Source organism: Pinus tabuliformis, chromosome X (assembly GCF_031772625.1).
Source record: "Pinus tabuliformis cultivar Carrire ecotype Pingquan chromosome X, CPIR1, whole genome shotgun sequence".
Lineage (NCBI taxonomy): Eukaryota > Viridiplantae > Streptophyta > Pinopsida > Pinales > Pinaceae > Pinus > Pinus tabuliformis.
The window spans coordinates 332,887,989-332,910,103 of record NC_142308.1 but is presented as its reverse complement, the minus strand read 5'-3'; the positions used below and the strand labels follow the sequence as shown (position 1 = coordinate 332,910,103).

General features: G+C 35.2%; 2 pseudogenes; both read right to left on the bottom strand.

Annotated features, from left to right (window-relative positions):
• Positions 1–1,718: 1,718 nt before the first annotated feature.
• Positions 1,719–2,478, bottom strand: LOC149139806 (DNA-directed RNA polymerases II, IV and V subunit 3 pseudogene; annotated as a pseudogene).
• Positions 2,479–7,235: 4,757 nt separating this feature from the next.
• On the bottom strand, positions 7,236–21,370 carry LOC149139805 (replication factor C subunit 2 pseudogene; annotated as a pseudogene).
• Between the last annotated feature and the right edge of the window lie 745 nt (positions 21,371–22,115).

The window sequence follows — 22,115 nt, the reverse complement described above, 5'->3', positions numbered from 1 at the left end:
CATCCATTTCAACAAGAAAATCTTCCTTTCAATTACGACAAAGATCAATGGGATTGAGCTCCATTGTTTATAAGAACGTGCAAATATAATAAACATGCTAATGCATCAAAAGCAAAGAATCAATACTGATGCTAAATGCAACAGGGTGAGAAATTTAGCCTTTGTAAAAAATCCCTATTTTTAGCATCCAATAATATAGCATCCGACAATTATGAAAGAGAAAAAACCAGTAGCCAACTCAAGAAGCCAATGAACCTGGAAAAGCGGAGCTCCCCTTCCTTTGATGCGGGGCAAGATGACTCAAATAGAAACCGGGCCTTTCATTGAATTTTATGTATTTCAAACTCATAAGATTCTTAGGAAATTTTGTGAAGCAAACCACAAGCAAGAACTCTTGGACTGTTTTTTTATGTAGGCTATTTTGTACTGCCATGTCTCGACTTTTGGAACTCTGAACAGCTCTATGTAATTATTGTTAACTCTACTACATTTCACTTATTAATATAATATTTTTTTAGTTTAAATATTTTTACTTTTTCACTATTCATGAATTATAAATAGATAAACTATCAGTGACTTTGAAAGCCGGACACCCCAAAAAAAATCAAATAAAGTTAAAAAACTATTCAGGACCCTTTTAACTAACCTCCAATCTTTAAATACTCATTCCGAAAATTCATATCTGCAATTAAAAGATGCGGACTATATTATACAGTTCTTGTTCTGTGTGAAAATAAACAAAGAAGAGCCGAAACAGTTTGCTGTTGATCTTTCTTGGAATTTAGTAGGGTCAATGTAAATGGTTTATTCCATTATTTACAGTACATATTAAAGCTTTGGCAATTAAGACGCAGATACTAAACCGTATATGCTGTTGATGCTCTTTATCCAAGGAGTTGTTTAAATAATTTATCTTATTTGATTTTGTCCCAATGGTAAAAATGTTCAGGAATGGGTATAATAGTGATTTCAAATAAATTGAATTCACATGAAATAGTTTTTTTTAATCAGAATATAGTGATGATTTCAAGCAATAATTTGATTTTTTTATTATTTAAAATATATTTTTGAATATATAAATAAATTTAACATTCTGAAAAATATCCAAAACATATAAATTCTACATAATTTTACATATTAACTCAATTTTTTTCTACATAATTTATATATGAACTCAAATTTTTTTAATTTTCATCAAATTTTAATTAAAATTAACCAGAAAAATATCTTGAATTTTTTTTATAAGTTACACTATATAAAAGTTTTAAGCCTTTCTACAGATAAATTAAGAAGATTAAAGAATAGATTGCTTGCAGTATCTGTTTTCTAAATAAAAGACAAATAAAAAAGACCAAACAATTATTTAAAATATATTTTTAAATATATAAATAAATTTAAAACCCTGAAAAATATCCCAGCACTAAAATCTTACATAATTTTACATGTGAATCAAATTTTTTTAAATCTTTACCAGATTTTTTTAAACCTTTACCAGATTTTTTTAAATCTTTACCCAATTTTAATTAAAATTAGCCTCAAAAAATATCTTAGAAAAAAAATCATGAGTTACACTCTATATAAAAGCTTTAAGCCTTTCCCATAGAAATTCCCATAGAAATTAAGAAGATTAAAGGAATAGGTCGCTTGCAGTGTCTGTTTTCTGAATGAAAGACAAATAAAGAAGGCGAATAAAGAAGGCGAGGGAAGCTTTCGATTGCCTACGTGGTCCCTTTGCGGGTGCTGACAGGCTCCACATCAGACTCGCCCATCGACATGGACGTGAGATCGGCGGCAGTAACATCAATATTTTCATCGCCTGTGCACCTGACCTCGAGGTTGAACTCCACAGTACAACGTTCGCAGGTGCCATCGCCATCGCAGGCATCGCAGTCCCTGGCGTACAGCATGCGGAGTGCGGAGTCGCTGACAAGAGGGATGAGTCCCAACCTGTGGGCCAAGAATTCGTCCGGAAGCACGCTACTGTTTGCCGTGATATCGACCAGCTCGATGGCCACCGTGGGCACCTCCCCTATCATCACCCTAAGGAGCGCGTTGGCAATGCTCAGATCAGTACCCTTCAGATCGAATTTCATGGAATCCTCTTTCAATTCTCGGATTTCCACAGTGGGGTAGCGCTGGTAAGACACGCCCGCCATTTTCCTGTTTCTGGACCTTAACACTTACACTTCCCCCAATTTTAAATTTCGCTAATCTTGCACTTCTGTTCAAGATGGCCATTATATTTGACTAGTTCGTTATTGTGTTTCTTGTAACTGCCCTCTATATGGCTGCATGAGGTGGCATTTTTTTTTGTTGCAAACAAATATATTTGAGAACTAATAACGAACTAGAACCAAAAAGAAAGGGGTTCGAATGGCGGCACTGCTAAGGATCCAATCACTGCGATTTGTGTTTACGAGCTAACTTGGCTTCCATATAGTGCCGGGGTGGGTGAAATAGAAAATGCGGTTGGAAATCCCAGCAATCTTTAGCTCTCGACTTTGGGAAATAGATGAATAAGCAGTTGCAATCAACAAGCAGGCAAGTTATTAGTGCTTCCCTTTCTGGGTTTCCCGCGCTAAACCTCTCCCAACACAACGCTTCTCCAGTCCGCTCGGACAGTAGTTATAACGGCTTACTACGCCCCTTTTTCTATCAAATAGTACGCAATGGTAGGTAAGTCGTTTGTTATGAGCGTTACTCCGCAATAGTATATAAGTCACTTGTTAGAAATTTGAGTATGCACTAATATATAATATCTGTGAACATGTGAGGTATGTTATTATGTGTGAATATGTGAGGTATGTTATTATTTATTTTTATATGTAGTTTTTAGTTTATTTGGTTAAAATGATATTGAGGATGAAATTATTTAAAATTAAAAAATATTATTGCAAATTTATATATTTAAAATTTCAATTATATATTCTTAAATCAGGTTGTGTTTAGAGATCATGGGTAGTTGTTTGGGTGGTATGCCAGACACATATTTGTTCTATGAGCTAGGTAGGGTGGCAACGTTTGGGAGAGGGAGGTAGACATCCCATCGCTTTAAATTTCACTCATTCTTTATGGACTGGCACAAGTAAGAACGATGGAGGATCGAAGGTGAGGTTCATACCTCAACCTCTTTCAACTTTAATTCATTTGTTGTGAGTAGTTCCTTTGATGAGATATGTGCTAAGGAGGTTGGGTCTTGTTTCTTGATTTCCTGAATATTTATGCTTCAGTGTAATTGGGTCATTCAGTGTCAATGTTTTTCGTATTGTACCTACATAATTCTTATTTTAGGCTGGTTTTTTAATTGGTGATCATTTTCTCATAGTTACCTTTTTTAGATATTGAGTTTCAAGGTATTTCTTATGCTTGTCCTCTTTTGGTTTCAGGTTGTTGGTATTTAGGTCACTTTTTGTCTTGTTTTACCCTGGTGGGTTTTGTGGTAGTACAATGGCTCTTTTATTTGGCTTTGGACTACCGTTCCTAGATTTAGGTCATACTGAGTATACTTTGAAGATTGGGTGGTTTGAAGATTTAGATAATTGCAGCAGGGTTGTCTTTAATTTGTGTGGTTTCTCAATTGGTCATGGGGTATGGTTTTCTAGGTTCTTCTTTTGGAGTCATCTTTGTTTTTTATGTGGGTGGTGGCGGTTATTTTCGTGGTGTTGCATGTCTCTACAGTGACCTGAATTAACCAATCTTCTTGGATTCGAGCCCTTGATTTGGAGGTTGAGGGATGACCTGTTAATTTTGAGGTCTAGATTAGAGGGGGTGATAGTTCGACCTTTTTATTATTATTTTGGTGGAGGGTTGTTTTGGGTTGTTTCCCTTGTCAGGTTGTAGAATCCATTATGGCTCCTTGGCAATGTATGGTGCCTCGTCATGGTGGTTTGGGGCATGTGACTGTAAAACAATCACGACCTTTTACATGTGAATCTGGCAACTCTTTTCGATTTTTCCCTCTTGAAGTTCGCAGGGAAATGCTAATCCTCGAGTCTCAGTAAGATCATGAAAGGGCTGACTTTTCAGATTCTGAAATAGCTAGAGGGAGACTTAAATGGGTTCCTAACTTAGGTTGTTTTAAGAAAAGACAACTCAATTTCTTATATTCCATGTCTCTGCATCAACAATTATATAACCTGCTTCAACTAGTCTTCAAAGATAACCAAGATATTAGTTACAATGTTTTCTCTTGTCTTGAAGACATTAAACGCATTTGAGGAATCACCGTTTCAGTCTTAACAATATTGATGCTCATTTGGGTTGTGTGGAAGGTTGCTTGACTTTGGATTCTACTTCCAGTGACTTAACGAATCCTCCAGTGGATCCTACTCTTCCAATTGTAGTAGCAATCGAGAATGCATTGTTGTCTACTTAGATCCCAACTGAAGGTTATAGTTACTTGTTTTACTTTTGTCAGGACAATCTCCTTCAGTGAGGTATAAGACCCCATTGCACTATATGGTAGGGCTTTGCGAGGGTAATCGACATCATGTTTTGTATATTTTGTTGGTATTATTTTTTGAAGAGTGCAGGGCTCTATGGCTCACTACACTGATGTTTGATATTATCATGCGGAGGTTGTTTTGGTTCTATGTTTCTATCACCCTCGTGCATGTTGTTCGTTCAGGTTTTTTAGCATGAGTTTTTGTGATACGACTTTTCAAGTTGACTTTTATGTTTCTCTTCACAGAATGGTTGTGGATGGTGAGTTGTGCAACTCTTACTTTGTGTTGATTCTCCTTGGCACTGTGGCACTGAGTTACGATGTTTTTCTTTCCAGTTGGCACAACTCTTATGATGTGTTGGTTTTTTTTGGCACTGTGGCACTGTATTATTATGTTAGTTGGTCACTGTGTGTTTCATGAGCTTATGTGTTTCCTTAGTCTGTGATAGACAGATGGTTTATGTGTTTGTCATCTCTTGTGTTGTCTTTTTGGATTGTGCAAGTTGTTGCAAAACTCACACCTTTTTCTTGGGTTGTCATGATGAGTCTATTAGTGAGTTCCTCTAATGTTTTTGTTATCATTGGATATTCATGATGTAACCCATTTTTTGAATCAATAGAATTGTTTCAGCTTACCAAAAAAAATCAATTATGTATTTATATTAAAATGAATTGATAAATTCGAAAAAGTTTTTAGCTATAATTAAATTAGAAATGCAGTTATTTGAAAATAATTTTAAATGATTTACTAATTAAACTTATATCTGGTGAAATATAAATTAAACATATCCTTAACTAAATGTTTATATTTAGAATTTTAATTATATTTTTATTTAGAAATAAATTAAATTTATTAAAATATTTATATATTTAAAATTTAAATTACATTTTTATTTAACATAAAATGAATTCGTTGGAAGCTTTATTATTTTTGTTATGGTATGGACATTAAGCATTCTATATATTGAAAATCTTAGTTTTGTTAATGATTTATTTTCTCGTGGTAGACTAAATATTAACAAAGATGATTTTAACTTGTCATCCATATAAGTCAACGAGGTCTTAGATATATGACAATTGGGTGCATTGTTAGGGCACTCCTAGTTAAGTCACTAGTTCAAATCCTCACCCTATTCGGGTGTTATTCTTGAACATGACCATGATGTAGCCTCATTGTTGTCGAACTTACAAAAAAATTACCCTCCATATATATCAATTTATTTTTAAATTATATATGAATATTAAAATTAAAACTAAAAAAAAATATTTTAAATATTGTTTTGTTATTAGTCTTTAAAAATAATATTGAAAATATTTATGTTGTTTTCAATAATAAAATATTAAAATAATATATTAAATCAAAAAAAAATCCTCATAAATTATTCTCTTAAATTTAATCATAGTATTTTTTAAAATATAATTATAAAAAATAGTGTAAAATAACATCACTAATTTTTTTTTTTTAATTTTTAATATTATAAAAAATATACCTATTATAAAAATTAAATTACGTATTAAACTAAAATATGTTTTACGGTGCATATGTTTTACAGTGCATGTAAAAATAACATTACTAAATTTATTTATTTTTTTAACTTTTAATATTATAAAAGAAACATTAAAACAAATGATATTAGTTTAGACCCCTATGTGGTCAGTTGCTATGCCACAATGTTATAATGCATGTGCAGCGTGTGTAGGATCTGTGGCCTAATTCAGGGGGTACTTTATCAACTCGTGCGAAATATCTAAGGCTTTTCCATCATCCATATACATGAAAAAGACCTTTTGGACAATGCCCTCTATCACACATATGCTCCCTAATATACCATCTTTGATTGCTATCATGGTGTTGTTTGATGCCTTAGCTTGCCCTTGCCTTTGAGTACATTGCCACATCACTATTGGAACAACATTGGCTTTACTGTTGCATATATTGATCCAATGCAAGGCGTTACTCATAATTTGGATTTTGACACACCCCTTTGTCAATGTCTTGTGCATGCAAAACACTCAGCACCACTTCTTATCCATTAACCATCCTCTGCTTTGCACTATCCTTCTGGGACTTCATAGTGTTGTTTAATAAGATGACAAAGAGCATAAGAATATGCAACCGCAGGAGATAACCCATTTGATCATGCCTCATCGCTTGACTAAGAGACAAAATGCGATGGGAATTAGGCAGGTCGCATTGGTTGTGGGTCGCAAATGTGGCCTTGAATGCAAGTCGCACACCACCTGAGGACGTAGGTCACAGTGTAGACGGGTTAGTGTAGGTCACATTTCACCAACGCCATTGAAGAGGAGGTCGTAAAGTTGCAGACTCTGGGAGGTCGTGAGGTCTGCTGGCTCAAAATCATGTGACTCTGCGACTGGTCGTGTTCAGGAACTGCGCCTTGTGGAAGTCACATGTTCGCATTTGACCAAAGGTCACACCTTCAGTTGCTTCTTGAGGTTGCGACTCAGCAACTGGTGAGAGAGGGTTGCAATTGAGGGTCGCATTTCGGAGTGCATGGCTAGGGGAATATACCGCACCAGCGAGGGTCCGCTCACTCTATTGACGCATGACCTCATTACACAGTGTGGCTTTGCATGCATATCATATCATATTGGTTCATGTTTGAATTTGTTTCAAGAAAATATTCTTGAGACATGGCATGAAGGCATGCATCATACTGCTTGCTACATCCAGTACCTGCAAGTATTCGTCACCCTATCCACTAGTCACCATGACTTGTGAGCAGAGAACGAACTCATTAGTCAGCTATTTAGTCAAGTGTATTTCAGATCAGTAACAGCATTCTTGGGTCATATTACACAAGGAGCGCATTGCATTGTTGGCTACATCAAGCAGCTGCAGGTATTCATCAGCTTTGTCAATAAGGCATTTATCAGCCTCAACTAATCTCTGGGTTATTCGTGCCTTTGTCTCATCAAAAGTATCTATAGCTTGGACTACCATGTCGTACAACTAAGAAAAGATTTGGGATGTTGGTTGTCCCTCAGCTATGATGTCTAAAACGTCCTTCTGCGCCAAATCAAATTAGCCAATTATGCATGCTTGAAACAATGATTGGACCACCTCCTTTGGTACTATCCCAGAAACACTAATGAGGTCGGTGTTGGAAATGGATGATCCATAAAAGCGAGCAACACTTTGCAAATACATGATAGTTCATCGAAGATCACCTTCAGAAATAGAACTCAACATTCTCAAGGCATATGAATCAAGATGAACTCCTTCCTCTTTGCAAATAAAACAAAACCTTGTAACTTTGAAGTATGTCTCCATCGTACGACGCAAGGAATTTTGGGCATCTCTTGTCATAGAATCTGCCTCATCTAAGATGATGAGTTTGAAAGGTGGACAAAGATAACCATCATTCATATTTCCAAAACCTACTACAACTTCTGCAAACTCCTTTATCTTTGTGCGTACAACATTAATACCACGATCATCACTTGCATTAAGCTATAAGACTCTTGATTTGTATTCAGGCCCGAAAATCTAGTGTGCGATTGCAAGAGTTGTAGTTGTTTTCCTTGTCCCTGGAGGACCATACTTGAAACCGTCTTCTTTGCTATCATTCTCTCAAAATACAGAGAACACTTGATTATTTGAAAGGTTTTTGTTGTAATATGAAATTGTGGTGCCACTTCCTTTCTGTATTGCGACTAATTACAATGCATCCCTTCGTGCCCCTTTAATGCCTTCCGTTATAGACAGGTACTGATGCAACACGTGGTCTTGGATGATTCAAAATAGATAAATCTCAGTGCTCTATCATTCGGCGTGATGCCAGTTATGCCACATGTATTAGTTTCATTAGTGTATATTTCAGCCAAGTTGCCAGTGCTATGAGTAGGTTGATATTGTCATAGCAGGTCAGTCCTTTTATACAAGTTTGTTTAGTTCCGAACACATGCATTAACCTAACGACCAAGGTGGTGTTAACATATCAAGGGGTTCTTGCCATGATGCAAATCTAGTGTGATGTGATACACATGGGGCATAAGGGTGAGGTTGAAACATGAAGGTGACTCCCATTCTGACCATCTAGGGTTTCAAGGATGCGCATGATGAGGATAACAATACATCAACCCTCATGAATTTGGAATGGGTGAGGATGATAGTGAGGCGAAGTCATTGACAAAAGGTAATCCCATAAACCCTAATGCTACTGATGTGATCATGCTTCACAATAAGATGAGAAGGGTGAAGATGATAAGCACCCTAAAGAATGACGATTAATTCAAAGCAGGGTTGGACCTTCAATCACATAACTCTAGGGTTACAAGGATGCAAGGGGAATATATAATTCCCGCAAACCCTAATGCACATGCTGAGGTGTAGGACTAGTCAAGGACCTAGGGTAATATGTTTTGCAATGACCCTCACTGTGATGTCGTGCAAATTCGATGAGAATGCAACCCTAAAGGCATGCGAATTAGGTCAATATAGGAAAGGGATCACACTTTTGCCAATTTAGGGTTTCTCTCAAACCCTAGTATGGTCAACATAACGAAAGCAAGATCAAAGTCTTGTTTGTTCACACAAGGTTCCACCACTAATTGAGCAATGAGTACTATGGAAAGTTAAGTTTTAAATTCATGGGAGACTCTCAATACATCAATGGAGCAACAAACCTTCAAAACCCTAATGCAATCATAAGGTCAGTATCTGAGACACCACATTATGTGTGGATTCAATATGTGAAGGATGAATGGGCACACCAACAGGGTTTGATAGGAAGGGTCGCAGGGAGTGTAACCAGTTGAAGACCTTATCAAAACCCTAATAGCCTAGGGCAAGCAGAGGGGGAACCAAAATTTTGGGTGTTGTTGTAGCGGCTACAACACAACCCTAGGAGAACTACAACACAGTCTTTCTTGCAATTTTCCACCAAGGCTTCAAGTCCAGATTTTGTTGAGGTATTGCTCAACTTTTCACGAGTATGGGATTTCTCTGTGGGTGATTTATCTGTTCTCTTTTCAAGGAAAGCAATGCAAGTCTAGTAGAACATTATCTGGGTGGTTTATCAACTTACTAAGCAAGCACCGGGTAGTTTATCAACCTCCTTGGAAAGCACCCAATGGTTTATCAACACCTTTCTACAAGCACCCCCAGTGATGGCTACCCTTCCTAGTGGTTTAGCAGCATTATAGCAATCACACGAGTGGTTTATCGACCTACTAGGCAAGCATTGGGTGGTTTATCAACTTCCTCAACAAGTACCCAATTGGTTTCTCAACCCTCTTTCGGCAAGCACTCGTCACCCAAATTTTCTCCACTAATCCTTCCAACTTGGGCATCACAATCCAGCTACTCCCATGCATCAATGTTGAGGTCAACACACCTCAGTTGCGCTAATAAAAAGATTTTGTGAACTTTGTCTTGCATTTTTTTTGCCTCTCTTACACACAACCTTCTCCTCCCATCCTTGCTATACCCTCCTTTCTCTATTATCTTGAATAACAATGCCCCCTTTCTCTGTGTCCTTTTTACTTTTTTTCATCCTCCCACGTGATGGGAATCATTCTCCCTTGAGGAATCTCGACGTAGCCTCTTTCCATCATCACAATTGTAACCATATGGTGGTGGGAATGCTATTATGGTAGCTCCCCCCAATCAAAACTCTCCCTAAACCATGTATATGTCAATCCCATTACTTACACCAACCTACCACGTTTCATTAAATCATTTGCAATTATATTTACAATTACAAAATATACCATTTGTTCATAGTCCTCTATGTTGGTGACTCACTTCATCATTTGTTCATTAGAAAATAGCGGTCACGCAAGGGGTGCTACACCCCAAGAATAAAAGAGGTCGTGGGGTGAAGGATCCTCCACAATCCAAGCATACTTGGATACCAGGAAATGGAAAGAAAATATCTATTTGGGAGGACAACATCATGGGAAAGAAATCCCCTTCTCTCAAGGTAAAATTACACCCTCTAAAGCTATGGATGGATAGTGAAAATCTCAAAACCTTATTGACATTTCAAAAGTGGTTAGTGAGCTCTAATCACTCACTAGGATCGAACATAAGTACTCCTTCTGTTCACCTCGCTCATTTAGTTTCAAAGCTTACTAATGCATTAAGTGGATGCGCATCATGGGATATCCACTTAAGAGATCATAAAAGTTGGGGGTTTGCTGATTACTCTGAAAAAAGGGGCATACATAACTCAGTTATCATATCTTCCTCTACCTTTTCAATCTCGAATCTAGATATTCATTTAGCACGATGATAGGCTTCCCAAGAGTAACATATGTTGTGGGATTATGGTACCTGGAAAGCTCCTCACATCGAATAATTTGAAATAGAGAGGAAATCAAGGACCCTCATACATAACTCAGTTATCATATCTTCCTCTACCTTTTCAATCTCGAATCTAGATATTCATTTAGCATGATGATAGGCTTCCCAAGAGTAACATATGTTGTGGGATTATGGTACATGGAAAGCTCCTCACATCAAATAATTTGAAATTGAGAGGAAATCAAGGACCCTCCAAGTGTGAGTTATGCCAATCTAATGAAACCCTCCAAGTTTGAGTTATGCCAGTCTAATGAAACCCTCCAAGTGTGAGTTATGCCAATCTAATGAATAATATCATCTATGGGAAATTTTAAAGTCAAAAATGAATCTCAAGACAAAAAATGTACTAACAAAATTATCTTTAAAAGAACCAATAGGATTCAATATGAAGTCATCACTAGGAGTAAATAGTTTGTAGGGAAAAGAAAACTATTTTTTTAATTGTATTTTTGACTTATCTCCTTATAGGATTACTCAAATGTCAAGTGTATACACATGTTGGATGCGAAATTAATTCCGCGTCTAATGAGTACCCACTTTGCATACTTCTAAGTAAACCAACATCGAAAAAAATTGAAAATACATGAAAAAAACTATTTTTTTAATTGTATTTTGGACTTATCTCCTTATAGGATTACTCAAATTTCAAGTGTATACACCTGTTGGATGCGGAATTAATTCCGCATCCAATGAGTACCCACTTCGCATACTTCTAAGTAAACCTACATCGAAAAAAATTGAAAATACATGAAAAAAATCGATGTTGTTCTACTCTGAATATGGTTTTTTCATGCATGTCATTTTTTTTCGATGTGGATCTACTTAGAAGTGTGCATAGTGGACACTCATTGGATATGAAATTTAATTCCGCATCCAACAGGTGTATACACTTGAAATTTGAGTAATCCTATAAGGAGATAAGTCCAAAATACTTCTAAGTAAACCTACATCGAAAAAAATTGAAAATACATGAAAAAAATCGATGTTGTTCTACTCTGAATATGGTTTTTTCATGCATGTCATTTTTTTCGATGTGGATCTACTTACTTAGAAGTGTGCATAGTGGACACTCATTGGATATGAAATTTAATTCTGCATCCAACGGGTGTGTACACTTGAAATTTGAGTGAACATATAAAGAGATAAACCGAAAATACAATTAAAAAAAAATAGCTTCATTTCTTTTTCTTTAAAATTTCATATCTATTATCTTACTATTTTAACTATTATTTTATTGTTTTCCTTAGAAAGCCCATTTTAGACATCAAAATTCCACTAATGTTTTTAATATAACTATACCAAGTAGGTCTAGATATCAACTTTTGTAGGAATTAATCATGATGTTAGAATTCCCCACACATGGAAAGAAATGTTGTCCCTGTGGGGAAAAATCTATAAAGTAACAATGCAAAACAAAAATGCCTTAAAGAGAAAATGGGACGCCCTCTCTAAATATATATGTTAGGAGATATGGCTTTCTAGGAATAATGTAGTATTCAATCAGAAAAGATAAATCCAACCCTAACAACAACAAAGACAAAAGGACTCTTAGCAAAATATTTAGTTCATAAGTCTAAAAAGGAAGAACAAGCCCTGAAAAGGATGAAGAGGTCCAACTCAATCAACTTCAAATCCAAAATGCCCCTCATCCGCCCTCCACCTTGGTCAATCCAAGGTCATCCACATTAGATAATTTGGCTATGTAATTAGGAATTCATTGACTAGTGAAGGGAATTCAATCCAAGGAAGAACAAGCCCTGAAAAGGATGAAGAGGCCCAACTGAATCAATTTGAAATCCAAAATGCCCCTCATCCCCCTTCCACCTTAGTTAATCCAAGGTAATCCACATTAGATAATTTGGTAAGGTAATCAGGAATTCATTGACTAGTGAAAGGCATTAGGTAAAATCTGAGGTTTAAAATGGACATTATAAGGAAAATGATAAAATAATAATTAAAATAATAAAATAAAAATTCTAATTTTTTAAATAAAGATAATAAAATAAAAATTCTAATTTTTTAAAGAAAGATAATACAATAAGAGTTACGATTTTTTAAAGAAAAAAATGAATTCTCTATTGTATATTCAACTTATCTACTCATAGGTTTTATTCAAATGTCAAGTGTAAGCACTCAATGGATGTGGAATTAAATTCTACATGTGAGCACCCACTTTGCATAGTTTTGAGTAGATCCACACCAAGATAAATTGATACATGAAAAAATGTGTTTCTTTGAAAAATCACATTTTCTCATGTATCTTTAGTTTATCTCGGTGTGGATCTACTTAAAAGTATGCATAATGGGTATTTGTTAAATGCGGAATTTAAATTTGCAACCAACGAGTGCCTAAGCTTGACATTTGAATAAATCTATAATAAGTCAAAAATATGATTAAAAAATTATTTTTTTTCCTCCTAATATATTTACCTTTGAAATTGATATCATCTTCTTGAATTACCCCCTATGCATAGTTTTGAGTAGACCCACAATAAGATAAATTGAAGTTAACATGAAAACATGTGTTTCTTGCAAGAAACACATTTTTCAATTTATTTCAATGTGAATCTACTAAAAAGAATGCATAGTGGGCATTTGGATGCATAATTTAATTCTAACAAGTACATCTATAAGGAGACAAATCCAAAATATGATTAAAAAAAAGTATTTTTTTTCTTTTCCCTCCAAAAAAAAATCTACCTGTGAGGTTGACATCATCTTCTTGAATCTTATTAGTTCTTTTAAAGTTGGTACATTTTTGTTTTGATTCCCATTTTGGACCACAAAGTTCCCCTATAGTTAAAAATCACACTTTCTATTCTTCAATGGTGCTTCAAACAGAAATCCAAGGTGGCAGGTGCAATGAGAATACTCTTTAATCCTAGGGGAAATACAATGGCATTTTTTGCATGGGACCTAGGTCATGTAACAAATAATCAAACAGAGGCTTACACCTTATTTCAAGGCATCCTCATAGCCCAGGAAGAAAGAATCAGATCATTGATGATAATTGGGGATTCTATGATAGTAATCAAAGTCATGATTGATAAAGTGACACGCATGAACAACAAATTGGCAAATATTATACCAAGGGCAAAAAGGAAGCAAGTTTCTTCTTGGATTCCTCCTTTTTGATATGTCAAAAAGGGCTTCAATTCTATGGCTAATAAATGGACTAATTTAAACACGAGCCTTGAACCAGGAAACCTTAGGAAAAATGGGGGTAGAAACAACATTTTTTATCCCATAAAGTTCAGCGTGGATTGACATTCAATCATCATTTAATTCCCCCAGAATAAATGGACAGAGCATCATTCTCCATGCTTCAATATGGGAGCTCGGGGGACAATATGGTACTTGTAGCATGCAAGCATTTAAACCGTCATCAATATTTAACAGCTCAGAGCTTTAGTATGCTTTCGCAGTGGGAAAATGATGAGAGCAGATGACCAAAATTGGCATCATAGTAGCCTAAATCCAATGAGTATCAACCCTTTTGTTTCACTCGAAATTTCTCTTTAGGCTATTGGTCGGGCACCATCTGTGCTAGTATGGATTTTGGATTTGCTCCCGGTGATTCGACGTTGGAGGAAGATTTTGGTTCAAATACTCTGTAGGTCAATCTATATAATAAGCCTAACAATAAGCTCCATTTACAACTAAATGCCTCTTTGGTCTTGCTTTGGAATTTGACTTCTAGTATCGTATGCAATTTTGTAAGTCTTAATGCTATAGAGTCCGTCTCTGAATCCCTTTTCGAGCTGGTGATTTGCACCAAGGTAAGACTCAAAGGAAATTGCACTGTGGGACCAGGTTTGACATGTTTTCTTACGGCCCTATCCCTATTCTTCTAGGAATCTCGTGGAACCCTTATGTCTTTTATTAAGCTAATACTGTTAGAATTCCTATGGAAATAATTTTTTACTCTATGCTCAATTAGTTCAGTTAATTGTCCTGTATTTGTTAGCTTTGGTTCAGCATCTCGTTCTGAGTTGGTAATTTGGGACAAGTCTAAAGTTCAAGGAGTCTTGTTAAGAGGTCTACTTATAGGCAATTTTATTGTTGTGTGTCTTTGTCCTCCATATTCTGAAAACTTTTTGAAGTACTCCCTTTCTTTCATTGCAAATTGGGAATCTACCCTAAATTCGAATTTCTCTAAGCACAAAAGCCACAATCCTTTTGGTGCAAGGATATATGTCTTAGGGAATTAACTATGTCTCTAATCTGGAATTAACTTTTAGAATTCAAGGAATAGAAGACTTTTTTCATCAAGGATTTAAGATCCTCCTCTACAAGTCATCTCTCCAACTTTCTAGATAGCTAAACTGCACGACATGGACAATAGGGACCTTGCGGAATTCAGAAGAATCATACGTAGGCATGAGGAAAGCATCCATTTCAACAAGAAAATCTTCCTTTCAATTACGACAAAGATCAATGGGATTGAGCTCCATTGTTTATAAGATCGTGCAAATATAATAAACATGCTAATGCACCGAAAGCAAAGAATCAATATTGATGCTAAATGCAACAGGGTGAGAAATTTAGCCTTTGTAAAAAATCCCCATTTTTAGCATCCAATAATCAAGCATCCGACAATTATGAAAGAGAAAAAACCAGTAGCCAACTCAAGAAGCCAATGAACCTGGAAAAGCAGAGCACCCCTTCCTTTGATGCGGGGCAAGATGATGCAAATAGAAACCGGGTCTTTCATTGAATTTTATGTATTTCAAAGTCATAAGATTCTTAGGAAATTTTGTGAAGCAAACCACAAGCAAGAACTGAAAAGAGCAGAGGCGCACAGCTCTCTAACTCAACACACAAACACTGAACACAAGAACATCTGAACACTTGCTTCATTCACAGATTAAACAGGTATATATACAAGCTGGAGAAGTTTCTGGAGATCAGTTGAGTCGGTGGCTTGCTGGAGAAGCTTCCCTGTTTTCAACGGTTTCTAGAATCAACATTAAATCGTTGTTGAACATTTGTGACAGGTAGTTGGAATTAATTAGTTTCTTCCAACACTCCCCCTTAATTCCAACTACATATAATAAACAAGACACTATACTCTTAATGGTCATGCCTGCTGGTCTAAGTCTCAGCTAGGCTTACAACAAAATTTGGATTTTCTACAATGTACAACATATTTCTACATATTTCAAATTTAGCCTTTCCAAGAGGCTTGGTGAATATGTCAGCCACATTTTCATTTGTATTACAATATGATAAGTCAATTTCTTTTGATTGCAATTTTTCTCTTACAAAATGATGTTGTGTCTCAATGTGTTTTGTCCTTGCATGATATATAGGATTGTTTGCCAATTTGATAGTGCTTTGATTGTCACATCTGATTACTGTAGGTGCTTGTTGTGTTTCTCCAACATCTTCAAGGATCCTCCTAAGCCATATTGCTTCACAGGTTGCACTGCATAATGCTTTATATTCAGCTTCAGTGGATGACAATGAAACAGTTGGTTGTTTCTTACTGCTCCATGATATTGGTCCTGAACCAATATTGAACACGTATCCAGTAGTGGATTTTCTATCATCTGGATTTCCAGCCCAGTCAGAATCAGAATAACCTGCCAATTCAACATCAAATTCATCAGTATACATAATACCAAAATTAAGTGTTCCTTTCAGATATCGAAGGACTTTCTTTGCTGCTTTCCAATGGCTTTCACAAGGCTTAGCCATGAACTGACTAAGTATGCTGACAGAATATGCTATATCTGGCCTGGTAGTGGTGAGATAATTTAGACTTCCCACCAGTTGACGGTACATAGTTCCATTCACCTCTTTGGTTCCATCATCACTGCACAATTTGACATTCTGTTCTAAAGGAGTAGATGTTGCCTTGCATTCAATCATATTGAATCTTTTAAGGATTTCCCTTGTATATTTGCTTTGTGTGATCAGTGCCTTACCAGGCTCCCTCCAAACTTCAAGACCTAAACAATAATGCAATTCACCAAGATCCTTCATCTCAAATACATGTGACAACTGATTTTTAATTTCTTCAATCATCTTGCATGCATTTCCTGTTATGATTAGATCATCAACATATACTGATATTAAAGCAACATTCTTGTCTTTATCTTCCTTGATGTATAAGTTAGGATCATTCTTGCTTCTTATAAAACCTTTCTCATAAAAGAAAGAATCAATTTTCACATACCATGATCTTGGTGCTTGTTTCAAGCCATATAAAGCTTTCTTTAACCTGCAAACCAGATGCTCCTGTCCCTGTTTTACAAACCCTTCAGGTTGAACTAAATAAACTTCTTCTTTTAACTCACCATTCAAAAATGCAGATTTGACATCTAATTGGTGCATTTTCCAATTATATTTTGTAGCTAATGCAATCATGATTCTAATTGTGTTCAACTTAGCTACAGGTGCAAAAGTATCTTCATAATCAATTCCCTCCTTTTGTGAATATCCTTTAGCAACCAATCTAGCTTTATGTTTATCAATACTTCCATCAGCATTAAATTTAGATTTATAAAGCCATTTGCATCCTATGGGAACTTTGTTTTTAGGCAATTCTGTTAATTCCCATGTGTCATTCTTCATTATAGAGTTATATTCTTCATTCATTGCATTTCTCCATTCTTCATATTCTTTAGCTTCATCATAGCTTGAAGGTTCTACAACATTCATAACCTGAGACATTAATGCATAATCTTTATACTTTACAGGTACCTGACTTTGACGTGATGACCTTCTTGGAGTTTTACTGCTTTCATCTTTCTTTTGGCTTTGCAGAGTCTCCTCTCCTCTCTTTGGAGTGTCATGACTGCTTGATGCTACTTGTTCTTGATCTTGTACCTGTTCCTGTGCTTGTTCCTGTTCTTGTTCAACTCTTGTGTCTAATTTGACATAATCATCAATATTATGCCATACACTATTATTTATTTTATTACCTTCATTTGCATTCTCATGAAACACCACATCCCTACTTGCAAGCAGTCTATGAGTACTGGGATCAAACAACTTGTATGCTTTCTGATTATCACAATAACCAATAAATATGCACTTAATTGACTTTGCATCAAGTTTTCTTCTTTCATCTTTTGGAATGTGAGCAAATGCCTTGCAACCAAAAACTCTTAAATGACTCACTTTTGGTTTGTACCCATAAAATGCTTCAAAAGGTGTTTTAAGCTCTAAACTTTTGGTTGGACTCCTATTTTTCAAATAAACAGCAGTATTAATGGCTTCAGCCCAAAAAACATTAGAGATATTTTTACCTTGAAGCATACTATGTGCACATTCAACTAGTGTTCTATTTTTCCTCTCAGCAACTCCATTTTGCTGAGGTGTATGTGGAACTATAAATTGTTGCTGAATCCCATTGATTTTACAATATTGATTAAATTCTCTTGATTTGAATTCTCCCCCTTGATCAGATCTCAAGATTTTGATATAATTACCAGTTTGTTTTTCTACCATGTTCTTAAATTCTTTAAAGTACTCAAAAACATCACTCTTCTTTCTTATGAAATAAACCCATGTATACCTAGATCTATCATCCACAAAAATAAGAAAATACCATGCTCCACCAATAGATCTAGTTTGCATAGGTCGACATACATCAGTATGAATTAATTCAAGTATTTCCCTTTGCTTTTTTTCTTTATGTATAGGAAATTCCTCCCTATGTTGCTTGCCAAGTACACATGCCTCACATTCAACAGGATCATTTTTCAAGACAGGAAGACCTTCAACCATAGTGTTATTTTGAAGTAGCATTAAATCTTTGTGATTTAGATGTCCATACCTTTGATGCCATAAATCTACTGTTGATATTGCTGTAGATGCCAATGCTTGATGACTTTTCCTGGTCACATCCAGCGTATACAAGCCTCCAACTTTGGTTCCTGTGGCAATGACTTTGTACTTGTCTTTCACTACACACTGTGATTTAACAAATTCCACCTTCAAATCTTGGTCAGTAATAGTAGAAACAGAAATTAAATTCTTTTTGATATCAGGAACATACATCACATTATGGATCTGTTTCTCTTGTCCATTAGGCAAATTCACACCTATTACTCCATAACCTTGAACTTTAAGTGATCTGTTATCTCCTAGGCAAACATATGTTCCATCAATATTTTCATGATATTCATCAAACCACTCCTTATTACAAGACATATGGAGTGATGCCCCAGAATCAATGAACCAAGCATTCTTATCATCATTTTCCATAGACAATGCAGCATCAGAAACAAACAATTTAAGATTTTTAAATCCATCATTGATATCTTTGTCCACTAAATTTCCATTATGCCTTCTGTTTCTTTGCCTAGACTCATTATATTTCCTTTTATAACAATCTTTAAAATGATGCCCAGGTTTGCCACAATAATAACACTCATCATTTCTCTTTAGAAATTTAGACTGTGCCATACCTTTTTGCTTTGCTTGAAACTTGCCTCCTTTGTTCTTGTCCCATGGCTTGCCTCTGTATGGATATTTGCCCTTGGCCACCAATGCCAAATCTGAACTGCTAGAGCCCAAAAAGTTCTTCATCCTCTCCTCCTCTTGTAGAAGAATTCCTGTCAATTCATCAAATGAAGGGGGTTTCTCTCTAGCTGCAAGACTTGAAACAAAAATTTGATAATCTTGCACTAAGCCATTTAATATGATGGTGACTAAGTCAGTATTAGACACCTTTTCACCAATATCTCCTAACTTATCACTTAAATCTTTGACACGAGATATGAAATTGCTTATACTTTCATTTGCTTCCATTTTTAGAGATAAAAGCTTAGTCTTTAAAAACAAGATTCGGTTTGTATTTTTTGTTTCATACAAACCCTTCAACGTATCCCATGTTTCTTTTGATGTCTTGCAATCTCTGATATGAGGAATAATGTTGTCCTTTATGGACATACGCAACAATACCTTTGCTTTTGTCTCCCTTCTCTCCCAATCTGGAATAGAACCTGCAACAGTGGGTTTGGGTTCTTCCACTCACAATGGACCACAAACTATTTCCTTCTAAAATAGTCATTAACTTAAATTTCCAATTTACATAATTTTCTCCATCAAGTTTGGTGGATTCATTCATATAATTATCAAGCAACAAATTTGCCATGATGAAAAAAAAACTTTATCCAATCACCAAAATACCACCAAATCCAAATGCACCAATTTTTCACTAAATCTTAGAAACCTTTTCACCACTCATGCACCATAAAAATCTTCTTCTTCTTTTTTCTTTTTTTTTTGTCTTTCACAATTTCAATGTTTCCTTACTCAATAATAAAGTGTCAAGATAAACCAAATTTCCGACCAAAAATACCACTGGACTCCTATTTTGTGGTTTATCACATCTACCATACTCGTACCTCCACACTCCTCTTTAACTACTTAAAAATTTCCAAATTTTTTAAAGTTGCAAACAGAGTGGGACATAGAATTAACGAGTGGGACATAAACTGATTTCTGACATTACTGTAGTTTGCAGAAGATAAGTTCCTCCTAAATTAGATTGAACTCTTTACTAAAATTAACGAAAAGTGGGAACTTCATACATGCAGACCACAACACTGATTTTTTTTTTCATATCCACGCACAAGTTCAAAATTATCATACTTCATCCATGTATCAAAAGACTGAAACTACAGACTCTTAAATCTTCCAGCCCACAAATTTTAAATTAAGAGATTAAAACACAGATGACTCCGATCTTAAACATCCACAAATCTGAGACCTTGTAGCTTAATGTGTCTATAACATTCAAGCCTTTGATTTCTTCGCCGTAGTCTTTCAACAAGAAGCTGGAATTTCAGATGCCCTTCGAGCCCTGGGGCGCCTCTTAGATTAAGAACGTCAAGCTGGAGAATTCAAGATTTTCACATAATAATAACATTGGCAAAACAATAATGGGATTTTAAAAATGCCAAACGGCCATCACAATTCTAGCCTGAAGAGACCTTAAGCATCAGCCGCACCAAAACTTGAAAAAAAAAACATCACTCATCAGCATAAAATAAGGCATCCAGCATTTTAACGCACAGTCACAGAACTTACTCAAATGCCGTTTTCTGCCACGGTCGCCTCACTCACAAATATAGAATACTCACACAGAACTTCAACTTCTTCACACGGCGCTCACCACTAAGGTTCACACGACGCTCACCATACTTTCGCAACGTGGCTCCGATACCATGAAAAGAGCAGAGGCGCACAACTCTCTAACTCAACACACAAACACTGAACACAAGAACATCTGAACACTTGCTTCATTCACAGATTAAACAGGTATATATACAAGCTGGAGAAGTTTCTAGAGATCAGTTGAGTCGGTGGCTTGTTGGAAAAGCTTCCCTGTTTTCAACGGTTTCTAGAATCAGCATTAAATCGCTGTTAAACATTTGTGACAGGTAGTTGGAATTAATTAGTTTCTTCCAACAAGAACTCTTGGAATGTTTTTTTTATGTAAACTATTTTGTATTGCGAGGTCTCTCGACTTTTGGAACTCTGAACAGCTCTATGTAATTGTTGTTAACTCTACTACATTTCCCTTATTAATATAATATTTTTTTTAGTTTAAATATTTTTACCTTTTCACTATTCATGAATTATAAATAGATAAACTATCCGTCATTTTGAAAGCCGGACACCCCAAAAATAAAAATAAAAAATCAAAGAAAGTTAAAAAACTATTCAGGACCCTTTTAACTAACCTCCCATCTTTAAATACTCATTCCAAAAATTCATATCTGCAATTAAAAGATGTGGACTATATTATACAGTTCTTGTTCTCTGTGAAAATAAACAAAGAAGAGCCGAAACAGTTTGCTGTTGATCTTTCTTGGAATTTAGTAGGGTCAATGTAAATGGTTTATTCCATTATTTACAGTACATATTAAAGTTTTGGCAATTAAGACGCAGATACTAAACCGTATATGCTGTTGATGCTCCTTTATCCAAGGAGTTGTTTAAATAATTTATCTTAAAAAAAATCAATTAATTTTGTGCCAATGCTAAAAATGTTCAGGAATGGGTATAATAGTGATTTCAAATAAATTGAATTCACATGGAATAGTTTTTTTTTTAATCAGAATATAGTGATGATTTCAACCAATAATTTGTTTTTTTTTATTATTTAAAATATATTTTTGAAAATATAAATAAATTTAACACCTGAAAAATATCCAAAGCATTTAAATTCTATATAATTTTATATATCAATTCAAATTTTTTTCTACATAATCTACATATGAACTCAAATTTTTTTAATCTTTATTAGATTTTAATTAAAGTTAACAAAAAAAAATCATAAATTACACTATATAAAAGTTTTAAGCCTTTCCATAGATA